Source organism: Symphalangus syndactylus, chromosome 15 (genome assembly GCF_028878055.3).
Source record: "Symphalangus syndactylus isolate Jambi chromosome 15, NHGRI_mSymSyn1-v2.1_pri, whole genome shotgun sequence".
NCBI classification, from domain to species: Eukaryota; Metazoa; Chordata; class Mammalia; order Primates; family Hylobatidae; genus Symphalangus; species Symphalangus syndactylus.
Window position 1 is genome coordinate 48,637,394 of NC_072437.2, and position 14,655 is coordinate 48,652,048.

The 14,655-nt window shown below is 36.9% G+C and overlaps 1 protein-coding gene across 7 annotated transcripts in view; it reads right to left on the reverse strand.

Annotated features, from left to right (window-relative positions):
- The window catches only part of PIBF1 (progesterone immunomodulatory binding factor 1), a 234,306-nt gene that overhangs the window by 203,130 nt on the left and 16,521 nt on the right, over nucleotides 1-14,655 (reverse strand). The gene's annotated exons all lie outside the window — the stretch shown is intronic.

Below are 14,655 nucleotides of genomic sequence, written 5' to 3' on the forward strand. Positions count from 1 at the left end.
GCGAGAAGACAGCTGAGAGAGGGATATTTTGAATTGGAAAAGAAAGGAAAAATGAAATGCATTCACATTTTCATCTCCTAGAATCCCTTTACTTCCTCCTTTCACCTAAGCCTAAACAGCAATGCTTATTCTATTCAGTAGTTAATGTTGACTACATAATTTAACCTTAAAATAGTAAAATAAGTAGGAGTTCATTTAGCTTTGGGTTTGGCATGACTATGCTCATTAGTGTGATGACTCTATAATGTCATCATTTTTCTCTATTTGAACTGTGCAACTTTTATTCACACTGTGATGCATGATAGCACCTGGCCTTTATTTGGCTGAAATACCTACCTTACAAATTAAGTTGATGGCTATTTCTTTCTTTTCTTTTTTTTTTTTTTTTTTTTTTTTGAGGCGGATTCTCACTCTGTCACACAGGCTGGAATACAGTGGTGCGATCTTGGCTCACTGCAACCTCTGCTCCCCCACCCCTACCCCGGGCTCAAGCAATCCTCCTACCTGGGACCACAGATGTGTGCCACGACACCTGGATAAGTTTTTGTTTTGGGGTTTTTTTTTTGGTAGTTTTTTGAGACAGGATCTCATTCTGTCTTCCAGGCTGGACACAATCTTGGCTCACTGCAACCTCTGCCTCCCAGGTTCAAGCAATTCTCTCATCTCAGCCTCCCGAGTAGCTGGGACTACAGGCCTGCACCACCACACCCAGCTAATTTTTGTATTTTTTGGTAGAGATAGGGTTTCACCATGTTGGCCAGGCTGGAGTTGTTGTATTTTTGGTAGAGACAGGATTTCACCAGGTTGGCCAGGGTGGTCTCGAACTCCTGAGCTCAAGCAATCCTCCTGCCTTGGCCTCCCAAAGTGCTGGGATTACAGCCATGAGCCATTGTGCCTGGACGGTTGACTACTGTTTTTTTAAACTGTCATCTGTGGTGCTAATGCCATGACAAAATTAAATGCAAACATGGGCAATGACATCACAGTGATAGTACTCTAGTATAAATTATTGAGATAAACCATCATATGCATCTATTAACTTCTGAGGTCATTAAAAAAATTAAATCATAAAATTGAAAATTATCAAAAAGAACTCTTAGATACTTCAAAACATATCTGTGGAATCTGGCTTGAGAAACACTATGCAGATCAAGAGAACGAAGTTATCATGGTATTTCTGGATTTAAACCAAGGTATTTGGTAAGGTCCCCCGAGTTTTCCAGTGCCATAATGTAGTGATACATCCTTTTGGCCACTGGGTTCAAAATTTCACCTCAAAACCCAATAAGCCCCTCAAAACTTGCCCCTAAAGTTTACAAGTTCCTAGATTTACTAAAGATTATACACACAGTAGCAAAGGGAAAAGTCTTACCACTCTTTAAAAGATTATGTCTCTTCATACAGCATGTATAAAACAATCAGCTAAATGAAACTTCTTCCCAATAATGTTGTACTTAAAATTGCATTCATTTTAGCTTTCCTATGAATTTTTTTTCCCTCATGCACTTTTATCCCTAAGTCATTTGTATTAGTTGTAAAAACTTAACAGGTTTGTGAAGGAGCAATTTTTTAGAGGTTTTAGAGGTATAGGCAAGAGATGGATTTTAGTAAGTCCAAGTTGTAACGTAATAGTGTATGACTTCAATTATATTCTTGAATATGTTAAATACAATAAAATATATTAATTTTATATTGGAGGCAAGAAATGGCATTAATATATACATTTCTCTCTCTCTCTCTCTCTTTTTTTTTTTGAGATGGAGTTTCGTTCTGTCGCCCAGGCTAGAGAGCAACGGTGCGATCTCGGCTCACTGCAACCTCTGCCTCCTGGGTTGAAGTGATTCTCCTGCCTCAGCCTCCCAAGTAGCTGGGATTACAGGTGCCTGCCACCACACCCAGCTGATTTTTGTATTTTTAGTAGAGACCAGGTTTCCCGATGTTCAGGTCTAAAACTCCTGACCTTAGGTAATCCACCCACATCGGGCTCCCAGAGTGCTGGTATTATAGGAGTGAGTCATGGTGCCCAGCCAATATATAAATTTCAAATCAGGAAATGTAATTAAAAATTCAAAGTTATTTTAAAATCTCAATTAATAAGTTAACAAAAATAGCTTAAAAAATGATTTGTGGTCAGTGTCCATGAACCCGCTGCATTAGAATCTTGGGTTGTTTATTAAAAATTGAGGTTCTGGCTGGGTGCGGTGCCTCACGCCTGTAATCCTAGCACTTTGGGAGGCGGAGGCGGGCAGATCACGAGGTCAGGAGATTGAGACCATCCTGGCTAACACAGTGAAACCCTGTCTCTACTAAAAAGATACAAAAAATTTGCCGGGAGTGGCGGCGTGCGCCTGTAGTCCCAGCTACTCGGGAGGCTGAGGCAGGAGAATGGTGTGAACCCAGGGGGCGGAGCTTGCAGTGAGCCTACATCGTGCCAAAGCACTCTGGCCTGGACAACAAAATGAGACTCCGTCTCAAAAAAAAAAAAAAAAAAAAAAATTGAGGTTATTAGTTCCACCTCAGACCAAAATAGAACCCATGCAGGTGGCTATGAACTAAACTTTAAGCAATGCTTATACACTTTAAATTTAATATAAAGAGGCAAATCTATCACTGTTTACTAATTTGTTAAGCATTCTAGGATAATCATAACTGATGGGTATCATCATAAATATATACCTTATAAAGAAACTTTAAGCTCATCACTTGGATAAGATAAAAAGAAATCTCAGAAAAGTTAATACCCCCTAAAATATAAAAAACTTTAATAAACAAATATGTTTCATCAATGAAATAACTCATTTTTCATACAAATAAAATTAACTGAATTACTTACACATGAATACTTAAGATCAACCTCAAGATAATCTTGCAGAATTTTTTAAAGAATGTAACTATGTTTCTAAACAAGGAAGTACTTCTTCTTGCTTCCTAGTTACCAAAGTTCTCATAAAAGAAAAATATTTCACCATTTCCTCATGAAATTTAATAGTTTTATTAAGTGCAGATTCACTAATGCCTTACACTGTATCTCTAACATCACACCCTTTTGAAATGAAAAAGCATGCTGAACTAACTCTATAATGGCAAAACAGCAACATATAGCTGAGTTGCATGTGATCAACCAAAATTTTGACCTGCTAATGGAGAAAATTCATAAATAGGAAATAAAGTTATCTATAAGCACTTTTATAAACATAAAGTACCATACACAAGATCATACACATAATATAGCTCAAAATATGCCAGAATTAGACTACATTACTGACACTTGTAAATAAACTCCAGACTTGGAAGTAAAAGATGAGCCCTATTTTCCAGTGTTATAATAGTATCTAGACGTTATTTGCAAATAACTAAAGATCTGGAAAAAATTACAAAAGGAAATCCCAGAAATCCACTAAAACTGCCACTTCAGAAAGAGTAATTTCTTTTTAAAGGTCAAGAATCAATCACATTCTGGCCAAGCGCAGTGGCTCACGCCTGTAATTCCAGCACTTAGAGAGGCCAAGGCGGGCGGATCACTTGAGGTCAGGAGTTCGAGACCAGCCTGATCAACATGGTGAAACCCCTCTCTACTAAAAATACAAAAATTAGCCAGGCACGGTGGCGCATGCCTGTACTCCTGGCTACTCGGGAGGCTGAGGCAGGAGAATCGCTTGAACCCAGGAGGCAGAGGTGGCAGTGAGCCAAAATCATGCCATTGCACTCCAGCCTGGGCAAGAGCGAAACTCCATCTCCAAAAAAAACCTTCTATTAAATTTCTTAAACAGTTTTAATCTCATACAAACAAAAGCAGAGTCAAATTAACTGTGTAATTGTGTGGCTTTAATGATTTAATGTGGCTTTAACAGAATTTAAAATCCTGAATGTTTTTGGTTTTAACATAATTAAAAATTCTCAATATTTCTGGTAGGCATAATTATGAAATTAGTGCAATAACTGAGACATCTCTGAATACATATTATGGAACACAAATTTTTGTTTTGATACTCCATTCTCCAAGTTCTAAGTATATTGAATTTTACTAGAAAAAGATACTATCTGATTGACTGCAGGCATTTTATATGAAATAATGAATATAAATGAAAATAAGGTAACTAAATGTAAAGCTTTGGGTCTCTAGGTCAAAAATAACCAGATTTTCCAAATAGCCCCCAACAGATTTAATTTAAAAAAAAAAAAAAAAAAATGGACATATACTGCCCCCAAGTGGTGAAAAAAATTAAGACCATTTTGGATAAGAAAGATCCATAAAGCAAAACGGAAAGACTGAGAGTAATTTTATTTTCTCCAGATTCATGAACTCTCTGTAGAGAATAAACTTTTTAAGTAAAATGGAAAATTTGTTTTCTTAATTGCCGGTCTCAAAACTCAGAGATATGCCTAACAAATACCTTAGTTTCTCTTAGTAAACCACTGGAGTTTTCATTATTGCTATCATTTTCAGATTTAGGTGAATTTCCTGGTATTTTTTGTTTTTGTTTAGTAGCCCTTAGCCTGAGGCCAGTCCCATTCTGTGCCAGGTTGGATGAATCAAGGTGCATCAGAAAATCTTTGGTATTTATGAGAACTGCAGCTGCTCTAAATGAGGAGGAAATTTCAGAGACAGCCAGAGAGGGGAAACTGAATTCTCTGGGTAATTTCTGCTTAAGTATCTGGCTACCCTCTAAACAACACATGTGTAGGACAGACTCTGAGTAGCCCCACTAAGACCAAAAAAATTGAACTGGAATTTGAACAGCTGCCCAATAGATAGAGTATGCTGTTTGAGTACAACCAAGTAATTTCCTGCTAAAACAAGAACATCACCACTGTTTAGAGGTACATAAAATGCAGAGTCTCAACAACATAATACTCACAATGTTCTCATCTACACTTACTCGATGGTCTAAACAATTTTAAGTTACTTGACATCTGAAGAAAGAGGAACATGTGACTCATTTCTAAAAGAAAAGACAATCAACAGAGATCAACTCCAAGGTGAACCAGTGTTTGGAATTAGCAGACAAGAATTTTAAAGCTCCTATTTTAACAATTCTCAGTGGTGTAAAGGAAAATATGTTCATAATAAGTAAACAAATAGCAGAGAAATAAAAGCTATAATAAATAACCAAACTGAAATTCTAGAAGTAAAAAATTCCACACTTAAGTACTTACTCAAGAGAAACAAAAACATGTCCACACAAAAAACCATACTCAAATGTTCTCAGAGCTCTGTTTGTAAAGTCTCTGAATTGGAAATAACTCAAATGCCCATTAAATGGTAAATAACTAGAGCCCTTCAATGTAATACCACTCAGTAATTCATGATAACACTTCTTACTGACAAATGGAAAAAAAAGTTCAGCATTTTCCCATAAAATTAAATGTGAGTGGCAGATGGATAGATGGAGAGATATTTGGTAAGACAAATATAATAAAAATTTTAATGGCAGAAATTTAATGATAAATGTACTGGTGTCATTGTGAAATTCAAGTTATGTTTGAAAATTTCTATAATAAAATGGCAAAAAATTACACTCTGGGGCAGGTGATCAATTTTGAACATGCTAATTTTGGGAATATACGCTGATTGATAGTTATTAAAAAGAAAACGCGTTCATTTATAATCAGTCCACTTACCTTTTGAGACCTTCCTCCAATTTGCCCTACTAGTTTGGTGTTCCACTGCTCAGAAAACTTCACTGTCTACAAACTTGAGATTATACTTTGTGCTTCCTCATCAATAAATGTATTAATTTTTTTTTTTTGAGAGTCTTGCTCTGTTGCCCAGGTTGGAGTGCAGTGGCACAATCTTGGCTCACTGCAACCTCCACCTCCCGGGTTTAAGCGATTCTCCTGCCTCAGCCTCCTGAGTAGCTGGGACTACATGTGTTTGCCACCACACCTGACTAATTTATGCATTTTTAATAGAGACGGAGTTTTGCCACATTAACCAGGCTGGTCTCAAACTCTTAACATCAGGTGATCTGCCCACCTCGACCTCTCAAACTGCTGAGATTACAAGCGAGAGCCACTGTGCCCAGCCCAATAAACGTATTAAAATGTTAAATAATGAGTAAGATTGGACTTAACAGTTATATCTGAAGAATACTTCTATTTTTGTTTTTCATTTAGTTCTTTTTGTTCCTTTTTTTTTTTTTGGCTCTTATCCTTCACCTACTAAAGAGAAAACAATTTCCTGAGAACTCATGATAACACTTCTTACAAAGTCTGCCCATTTCTCCCAAGAGGTAGAAGCAATTCAGATACCTATTTATAGATGAATGGATAAAGCAAATGTGGTATATACACACAATGGAATATTACGTAACCTTAAAAAAGACGGAAAAAACAAGAGCGTAAATTAGTTCAACCTGATTGTGAAATACAATTGTGGAAGACAGTGTGGTGATTCCCCAAGGATCTAGAACTAAAAATACCATCTGACCCAGCAATTCCATTACTGGGTATATACCCAAAGGATTATAAATCATGCTACTATAAAAACATGCACACATATGTTTAATGTGGCACTGTTCACAATAGCAAAGACTTGGAACCAACCCAAATGCCCATCAGTGATAGACTAGATAATGTGGCACATATACGCTATGGAATACTACGCAGCCATAAAAAAGGAAGAGTTAGTGTCCTTCACAGGGACATGGATGAAACTGGAAACCATCATTCATCCGCAAACCATCACAAGGACAGAAAACCAAACACCACATGTTCTCACTCATAAGTGGGAGTTGAACAATGAGAACACTTGGACCAGGGAGGGGAACATCACACACTGGGGCCTGTCAGGGGGTGGGGGACTAGGGGAGGGATAGCATTAGGAGAAATACCTAATGTAGATGATGGGTTGATGGGTGCAGCAAACCACCATGGCAGGAGTATACCTACGTAACACTACCTGCACGTTGTGCACATGTACCCCAGAACTTAAAGTACAATAAAAAAAAAAAAAAAAGAAAATTCTGTCACATGCTACAACATGGATAAACCCTGAGGGCATTATGCTAATGGAAACCAATCACAAAGGGGCAAATACTGTAGGACTCTACTCATATGACGAATCTAAACAAATCAAAATCATAGAAACAAAGTTAAAAAATGGTTACCAATGACTAGGGGAGGGGAGAGGGAGAATTAATGTCTAGTGGGTAGTTTTCAGTGTTGCAACATACAAAAGTACTAGAGATCTGTTGCACAATGTGAGTATACTTTACTGAATTGTATACATGAAAATAAAGTAGTAAATTTAATGTTATGTTATTCACTGTAATTTTTAAAAAGCCTGCCAATTTTTAAAAACTAGAATTTAAAACCTGTCAACGGCTTTTTGAAAGTCTATATAATTTGTTCTCTATTTTCTCTTTATATATATGTGAAATATAATTTGTCCATTTGTACCACTCTGTTGACCTTCCCCCCATAAGGGGAAGTATTTAACTTGCCTAAGTATTCACTGATCCTAATCTTCATGCATTACACAAGCTCAGTAAGCATAAAAGTGTGCTTTATCAGTTTGTAAGTGTGGAGGTCTTTAGTTTCTAGAGTCAGGCAGGCAATTTACCAGCTTTCAAGCAATTACACCTACTTCAAGTGCTCTTTTTGATAGCAATATTATACATGTGCTACAGTTTCAGGTTCATCCTCTAAGTCCCTTAAAATTCTTGGGTGAATATCATCCAGTCATGTTTTTCTCCCCAAAGCTTATATTGTATCCAACTTTAAAATTACATAAAGTCATTACTAAGACTAATGTCGCTTATCTTAAAATATCCAACCTTAAATAAGTATGAGTTGAAGAATATTTGTTGAATCACTTTATGAAGATCTTTCGAATAATGTCATATGAAAAATTTGGATCAGGTCTTATTAAAAATTAGTAACTTGAGGCCAGGTGTGGTGGCTCATACCTGTAATCCCAACACTTTGGGAGGCCGAGGTGGGCGGATCACAAGGTCAGGAGATCGAGACCATCCTGGCTAACACGGTGAAACCCCGTCTCTACTAAAAATACAAAAAATCAGCCAGGCATAGTGGTGTGTGCCTGTAGTCCCAGCTACTCGGGAGGTTGAGGCAGGAGAATGGCATAAACCCAGGAGGCAGAGCTTGCAGTGAGCCGAGATCGTGCCACTGCACGCCAGCCTGGGTGATAGAGCGAGACTCTGTCTCAAAAAAGAAACAAACAAACAAAAATTAGCTGGGTGTGGTGGCGGGTGCCTGTAATCCCAGCTACTTGGGAGGCTGAGGCAGGAGAATCCCTTGAACCTGGGAGGCAAAGGTTGCAGTGAGCCGAGATTGTACCACTGCACTGCAGCCTAGGTGACAAGAGTGTGACTCTGGCTCAAAAAAGAAAAAATTTAGTAACTTTATAGTGGTTGCAGTTATATATTATGGACCTTGTCCCGAAACTTACTATGGCAGTGTATCTTACCGCTTACTGAACAAAGTAACACTTCCTTTTATTTGTCAAATTTAGGAAAACTTAGAATCAGTGAACACACGTTCACTGGATATATTTTCAATTTATTCACTACAAAATAAAATATTCATTCCTCTGTTAGGACTTAGAACAGACACCTTGAAACATGGCACCCTGGCATACTGAGTATTTTAACCTGAAGGAAATTAAGAAAACTGCGGAAACAAGGGGGTCTCCCTGACCTTCTCCCAACCCATCTCTCTTGAAGTGGGCCACATAAATGAAAATTCCCCTTGCCTCTTTCTCCCTTGAAGCAGGTCATCAAACCTAGGAAGGCCACTCTCTTTCTCCCTCCCCTCTCCCCTAAGGTGACAGGCATCCTGCCCTATACCCAGTGGGAAGGAATGTCACAGAGAGCCCAAGAAGAATGTGAACAAACAAGCCTTGCTAAATTCTCCCAGTTGATTACCATCAGATCATACACTTTTGTCTTCCAATCATACTTATGCATGACTATCCACAAAAATACATTTTCCCTGGGTCTTTTAGTCTTCATTTCTGAAGGTTCCCATATCACATAAAATTTATATTAAATTATACATATAAATTATATATAAATTTGTTATGTTTTTCTCTTATTACTTTTATTATTGGAGTCTCAGCCATAAACCTTGCAATGGGTGAGGAAAATATATTACTTTTTCTCCCACTATAGTTAAGAGGAAAATTTACTCTTTAGGGTCAAGAAACTTAAAATTAATGACACCATTGGAAAAGTCGAAATTTTCTTGCTACTTCCTTTGGATATGAGAGGCATTTCTCTGTTTTTATTGTTTGCTTCAGGCCAACAATAAGTATATATATGCAGCCCACAGACTGAAGAGGAAAGAAACATGAAATACCACTGGGCAAAAAACACTCAGATAACACTCCAAGTAACAGAAGAAAAAACAGAAACTTTCAAATGAAAAACTGACAACTTCATTTAGCACTTTCATAAATTAGGTGTTTGTGATTAGTTTTAAAAGTCCTAGAGACAATGGTCCTCACTGATGACAACTGAACCTCAGTAACCTGACAGTGTCCAATCACCTCTTCAACCTCCCCTAGCCCCATTTAAATAACCCAGATCTTTTTGTAAACCCTCCTCCAGTGGTCATAACATTCTCTATCTTCCTTACTCACTTGTAAATATATTCTTCAGTTGTTTTTTAAATCGAAACTCAACTTTTTGTGACATAATTAAAACTCTAGCTATTAAGAGATAAATTATCTCACTTTACTAAATTATTATTCTTTAAACCACTATTTAGATATTAAGAAAGTCCGACAGAACTCATCAGGAGTAATTCAATCAACAAACACCCCTCTGTTCTAATAGTTTCCCCAAATATCATAATCACAGAAACATATATTATTGACAATACCCCAAATATACATGACTCTTTTTATTACACGGATAGCACTAAAGTGGGGAGCCTTAAACATAATTATAACTGGGTATCCAACAGTACTGCCTACACTGTTGGTTAACAATTACATGAATGTCCTTCTACCGTTGTCGACAATGAGAAAATTTTTATGGTTACAATGTGATTTTAAATACATCAGCTGTGATCTTTCTTAAGGAAAAAAAAAAAAAAAAAAAAAAAACCTTCCCTGGCTCCATGTTTCCTGTAATTGCCAACTCTCCTTGTTCCTCTATACAGCAGTATTACTAAGAGTTGTCTATACCCTATGTCCAGTTTATTTCCTCCATTCAGTCTCAAACACTGTAATCAAACTGCTGACCCTATTCCTCCTCCAGAACTACTCTTCACAAGGTTTTCAATGACCTTGTTAAATACAATGTCAATTCTTAGTCTTCATCTAACTGTACCTATCAACAGCATTTGAAACAGCTCATCACTCTCTTTTCCTTGACAAACTTTTGCCCTTTCATTTCCTGGATATGAAATTCTCTTAATTTCCCTATTTCACTGGTAACTCCTCCTTCTCTCTCCCACATTTCAATGTTGAAGCACCCTGGAGCTCAAGCTGTGGTCCTCTTCTCTTCTCTAGACTCACTCTCCTTTGGTAATCTCATCCTGGCTTTAAATATCATCTTTATGCTGATGACTCTTTAATGTTTATCTTGTAAAGTTCACACCTGTACATCCACATATCTTTGACTGTACATCTAACAGATCTCTCAAACTCAACATGTCTAAGATCCACTCTTTTGCACTCAAGTCAGCCTCATTCACAACCTACCCATCTCAGCTGAACAGAAATCTATCCTTCCAGTTATTCAAACCAACATTTTTTAGAGTTAATTTGACTCCTATCTTTCTTTAACATCCTCCATCCAATTCATGACTCTACCTTTTTTCTATTGGCTCTACTTTTAAAATAAATCCAGAATCTACCACTTCCCCTGTTACCATCGAGATCTGAAACACAATAATCTCTCACCTAGATTACAACAGCCTCTTAACAAGTCTCTTTGTATCCATCCTTACAGCTCTACAGTCTATTCTCAGGAGAGAACTTTCTTTAAAAAACATTATCCAGAACAATAGGAAAGTTTTAAAATACTCATTAAAAAGAAATTCAATAAAGAAAACATTTGTTGACGGTCTACTATGTACCAGCCAGAATGATACCTTAAATAGACTTGACCCTTGAACGATACAGGGGTTGAGGTACCAACTCCCATACAGTCAAAAAAAATCCATGTGTAACTTCTGACTCACTGAAAACTTAACTACAGATAGCCTACTGTTGACTGGAAGCCTTAGTATAACATAGTCTATTAGTACATATTTTGTATGTTATATGTATTATATACTGTATTCTTACAATAAAAGCTAGAGAAAAGAACATTTTTAAAAAATCCTAAGAAAATACATTTACAGAACTGTACTGTATTATGGATGCTCTAAGTTTTACATAATTTGTTTACAAAATTAATGGTCTGTCCAAAATGGTAGGCAACCCATTAACTTTTTCTTACAATGTCATAAATTTTCTCTGCTGCTTGAGAGGTCTTCCAGCATCACTGGTGACACTTCATATGGTTCCCATGGTGTTATTCAAGGCTTACAGTTCTGCACTAAACATGATGAAAAATAATATGCCAGAACTGTGAGAAATCACTTTTTATTGTGATTCACATTTTACTGGAGAACTGCTCACGTGGGGATGATAAGCATCATATAGCGTTTTAAGCGGATATCCCAAACACTTGAGTTTACCAGAATAGCCAGGAGGACGCTAAGAAATTATTACAGTAGTAAAGTATGTACTACAGTTAATTTTATGCAGTTATTATTTAATACTGCATCTTTACATTTGTTTACATTTCTCTCTACTGAAAATAGCACCATGTAAGGTCTGTGTATGCATGCTTTGATAAATTTTAACTTTTGATAATAGATTTGTGTACATTTTATGGTAGTAAATGATAAAACATAGTACCTACATATATTTTATGCATTCATTACATAACTTTTTCTTGATTTTTTTCTATATTTCTAGGCTACACAGTTCATCTGCGAGTTTTTTCAAATTGTCACAAACCTCCAAAAAATTTTCCAGTATATCTATTTAAAAAAAAATCTATGTGTAAATAAACCTACACAGTTCAAACCCATGTTGTTCAACAGTCAACTGTACATGTCAGATCATGTCAGACCTCTTTCCAAAATCCTGCAACTTTTCATTTCACTTAAGGTTAAAATCAAAGTCTGTATGATGACCTCAGCAGACTCATTACCCCTCTGTCTTAACTACAACTATTCTCCTCCTGCCTTCAAGCATACCAGTCATATTGCCCTCCTCACTGTTCCACAAATACCAAAGTACCCCCCTGCCTTTGCACTGGCTGTTCTTGCTACCTAGAAGCTCTTCCCTGAGCTGTCTCAAGGAAGACAGCCTTGTTCTCTCTCACTTCCTCAAGGCTTTGTAAATTTCTAAGCTGCTTAATGAGACCTACTAGCCAACCTTACACAATTCTGACAATGCTCTCTTCCATGCTCTCCATATAGCACTCAATTCACCTTATCTTGAACTATTTTTTCTTTTTTCTATTGCAGTTATCAACTTTTGTCACACTACATGATTTGCTATTGTTTTCCCTTTTAAAATACAATATACATCTCACAGATATCCTTTAAAAATATAAACTCCATGATGGCAGGGATTACTGTTTTGTTTAACAAGGTATTATCCCAAGTACCAAGAATAATGCATGCCGTACAGTAAATGCAGGATACACATTTATTGAATGAATTTCATTCTTTATAATAATGACCACATGTGGTAGGTGTTACATGTTATCATCCCTATTTTACAGATGGAGAAGCTGTTAAGATAGGAGACAGACTGTTTTTTATCCAAGATCATCACATTGTTATCAAGTCGCAGAGATGAGAAACTTTTAATTCCGCAAATAAATAGCAGTAAATAATTTAATGAATCATTTCAAAAAATAAACTCTAGAATATGTGACATTTATTTTAATATTGAGTACTACTATTTATTGTTTACTACATCCTGTTTGGCCAGGTGCGGTGGTTCACGCCTGTAATCCCAGCACTTTGGGAGGCCAAGGCAGGTGGATCTCTTGAGGCCAGGAGTTCAGACCAGTCTGGCCAAAATGGCGAAATTCTATCTCTACTAAAAATACATAAATTAGCCAGGTGTGGTAGCACATGCCTGTAAGCCCAGCTACTGGGGAGGCTAAAGCACGAGAATCACTTGAACCCAGGAGGTAGAGGTTGCAATGAGCAGACATGGCACCACTGCACCCCAGCTGCGGCAACAGAGCAAGACTCTTTAAATAAATAAATAAAGCTGTTTAATGATACTGGTTTTGCTTTTTATTTAAAAATATTTACTTTTTTCCTAGTGTTTGGCAAGTTGACCTGTACCAGGTCCTTGACAGAGCAGAAAAACCACAAACTCTAAGAAGGGCCTGAGGAATCCATGTTCAGAGAAATCACGCTGAGAAGTCCCAAATATTAAGGTTATTTTAAAAAGGGTGGCTTGATAAAAACAAGGATAGGGAGCTCCTCCAGCCCTCCTACTACACAATAAGAAGTCCTTGAGGGATGCTGAGGTACCATAAGGTGTGTAGAACCAACTCTAAGACCTTGTCTAACTGCCTCTTCCCCAATAACCCCTGTACCACCAAAACCATCCTGGGCATTTTACAGAAACAATAGAGTATAAATGATTTGCCCAAGGCTGCAAAATTAGAAAGTGGCCAAACTGTGGCCTTCTCTGTTCTCTACTATTTTGACTACAGTTGAATTTTTTTTAAATTGAACTATCTTTCTAAATGTGCAAAACAGTTTACCTGCACAATATGACATGCTAGGAGAAGAAAAGAAAACAACTGAAGTTTGGAGTGGGGGCATATCTGCCCCTCTAATTGCTCCTGCTGATGTCACTGCTCCTCAGAGGAGTGGAAGGAAGCTAAGCCTTCTTATTTTGTCTGAAATATTGGTTCTATGGCAAGACTTACGTAAATTATCTCTAAGACTAATAGTGCAGCAGAGAATTAAAAATACAAATTAAATTATAATTATTTATTTCTGGATAATATCATTGATAAAAACTGCCCTTAAATTAGGACATTAATGTTTGTATGCAACTTTGCTAAAATCATGTTTTTACTCTGAAACAGAAATATAGGCAATGCAATTAAATAAATGAACAAACAGTATTATTTTCTCCATTTGATAGAACAGGAAACATTAAATGACCTGGACATGGTCACACAGTAAATGAGAGTGTCAAAATACCACCTAATGTTCTAATTCTAACCCGCTAGAAAGTAAACTCTAGAAGGGCGGGCATTGCCTCTCTTGGGTTCACGGCCAGCACCTAGCACGGCATCATGCACATCACTGGGGTTAATGCTAGTATCAGTATGCGTGCTCAGAATAAATATTATGAGAGTTAACTGCACTTGACAAAGAAGCCACGTAAGTAATAAACGGACAGTAGCTCCATCTCATATCACGAACAAGGCTAACTTGTAATGAAGAACTGCAGCAGACCCCATTTGTAAACTAGAAGTGTTTTCCTTTTAGAATAATGAAACAATGAAATATTTGAAGAAAAACAGCCACCCATTTCCAACTGTTACATGGTAGAATGAATCAATCTACCATTTTTTTTTGTTAGTAGACTATAACTACAAAATAGTATTTTAGGATATCTGGTCAATAATATAGGCAAGTTAATGA